Source organism: Aplysia californica, unplaced genomic scaffold (assembly GCF_000002075.1).
Source record: "Aplysia californica isolate F4 #8 unplaced genomic scaffold, AplCal3.0 scaffold00780, whole genome shotgun sequence".
Classification (NCBI taxonomy): domain Eukaryota; kingdom Metazoa; phylum Mollusca; class Gastropoda; order Aplysiida; family Aplysiidae; genus Aplysia; species Aplysia californica.
In genome coordinates this window covers 269,214-271,616 of record NW_004798050.1, presented here as the reverse complement: position 1 = coordinate 271,616, position 2,403 = coordinate 269,214, and the positions used below count along the sequence as shown (strand labels likewise).

Below are 2,403 nucleotides of genomic sequence, written 5' to 3'. Positions count from 1 at the left end.
GTGGGTGTGCGTATGTGTGTGTATTGTTTTGTGTGTATGTACGTGTGTGTGTGTGTGTGTGTGTGTGTGTGTGTGTGTGTGTTTGTACATTATATATTGTTGTCCTGTCTGTTCGAGCAGCATCGTTATGGGTTGCAACACAACAATTTTAAGGCCTGTTCTGGCAGAAAAGATCAACGTAATGACTTTTTTGTTTAAAGCGTGGGCCCGAATGGAAAGTCGTTGATAGCAGCCTGGAAAAAATCATAACTCTCGTAGAGGTCGTGTCAAACCTCGTGTATTACCAACCCTCTCTGGTTTTTACATCAGTTACGACGAAGCAAAGGCCAATAATTTATGTATATAAAAATTCAAACCATCGTGATGATATAATGTAAGCAACGGCTTGATTTGTCCTCCAGTGAATTGTGGCACGCACCATTTCATGGTTTAAAAAAAAAAAAGAAACCAAAAAAAGAAAGAAAAATGTCGGTTGAATGCCAGAAAAGAGACGAGGTCATAATTTCCTTGCGTCAAGAGTGACATTTTATGGTCTGTCTCGGTCCCCATAACAGAAGTAGAAAGAGAGAGAGAGAGAGAGAGAGAGAGAGAGAGAGAAAGAGAGAAAGAGAGAGAGAGAGAGAGAGAGGGGGGGGGTGGGGGTGAACTGTAAAGGTGCAGTGAATATTTTAAAACGGTTATTTCCGTCATTTTAGTATGTGTAATAATAGGCAAAAGAAGCTGTGCCTCGGCAGACTGTTATGGCACGGTTCTAAGACAGGAAAAAAGCAGCGAAACAAAAGATAAAAGACTGAAAGAAAATCGAAACATACACATTATCATGCTTATAATATACTCATACATTTGGCATATCAACCTGCTTTCTCGTGCGTAGTAGATCTATTTACCCCATGCCGCTCTTTTTTTAACCAACCGGGCCTCGTTGTGATCGTTTTTATATAGTGTAGTATATCTATTATAATTTAATTAGATTTAATTTATGTTATTTCATTAACATAACCTTTTAGGGCGGGGTGGGGTGGGGGTTCTTTTACAGCTTTGAAACTCATACTTAAAAACTAAGACGACAGAAAGATGACATAATATTTGCTACTGCGACATGGCTCTCTCTGTCAATCTGTCTGCCTCCCCATCCCCTCGCCCCCCTCCCCCAATTCCCACCCTCATTTCCCACCCCTCTCTGTGTCGTGAGTCCTGAGGGCTCACAGCTGCAGTGGCTCAGTGTCCTCCTGTCTGTCTGTCGGTCGGTCTGTGTTTTCAAGTTTTGGCAGCGCGACTCGTGTGTGTGCGTGTGCCTGTTGTGTGGTGGAGTCAAGTCAGTCCGTGGACATCTTACACTGGTCAGGCCAGGCCAGGCCAGGCAGTTTGTGAGCCCTGTCAACAGGCTGTGCCACGTGTGTGTTGAGCCGAAACTAACACGGAGTAGCATGCGTGAAGAGACACACCAACTGGTCGATATTAATACTGTATTATGGTCTTATTTACTATGTGCGGACCGTAGGTTTGTTCATGTTGTGCAGCGCGTGGTTTGCCCTTATTTACAGGCATGCAGTAGTTCGGCGGAACGGTCGGTTTCAGTTCGTAATGATGTTATGGAATGGACTTGTAATAATATTGTTATGTTGTGTTTCGGGATTAATTGGTCGCTTTTAAGGACAAGCGGGCTAACCTAGATTTCGGGGGTTTCCAGAAATCTTGACCTACACCAAAAGTGGGCATTGCCCAACCTAGACTATAGGAGAAGTTTGATTTCATTGATGTGTATATTTGTTTGGTTACAGAGAAAACTCTCATTGTCTTTTACAGAAACTGAACAAGAGACAAAAACTTTACCTTCGATTTTCTCTATACAGCATTTTTCGAGATAGCCCCCTTGTGCTTAAAAGCGACCAATTGTGAAGCGTAATATTGTTATTTTGTGTTACGGGATTAATTGTGAAGCCGTCAAAGTGCAGGAAAGAAATTACGTACCCTTTTTGTAGAAAGTTCACGGTATGTGAGAACGTGTATTACCCGTTTGTGTCGATGGAGTGGTAGGCTAATAATATTATTAATTTTCGAACGTGACATACGCAGGTCGTGCGTTCTGTTCATTCCAAAGGAGTACGTATACCTGAAGTTATAGGCCTAGAATCTATAGGGTCGCGTATTGTGTTTCCTACTTGAACAGTTATGTATGTATTTGCTTAGATATGTCGTCCTATGATGACTCACATTCATGTACGGCTACGTGCGGGGCGCTGTCCTTGGCCGATATGGTGAAGGTGGATTCTGTCATTGTCCTCAATGTTTAGGGGATGTGGTGCCTTATTTTATTCATTTATCTTTTTATCTTTGAGAGGGGGGGGGGGCGTATCTCTTCCTTCGCATCTAGATCTAGTCATGGGATGTACATTTATACCC

At 42.6% G+C, this 2,403-nt stretch overlaps 1 long non-coding RNA gene across 1 annotated transcript in view; it reads left to right on the top strand.

Annotated features, from left to right (window-relative positions):
- The first annotated feature begins 1,205 nt into the window (after positions 1 to 1,205).
- Positions 1,206 to 2,403, top strand: part of LOC118478647 — a 4,909-nt gene continuing 3,711 nt past the window's right edge. The window contains exon 1 of the long non-coding RNA XR_004859200.1: positions 1,206 to 1,501. This is a non-coding gene — a long non-coding RNA (uncharacterized LOC118478647). The remainder of the gene's footprint in view (positions 1,502 to 2,403) is intronic.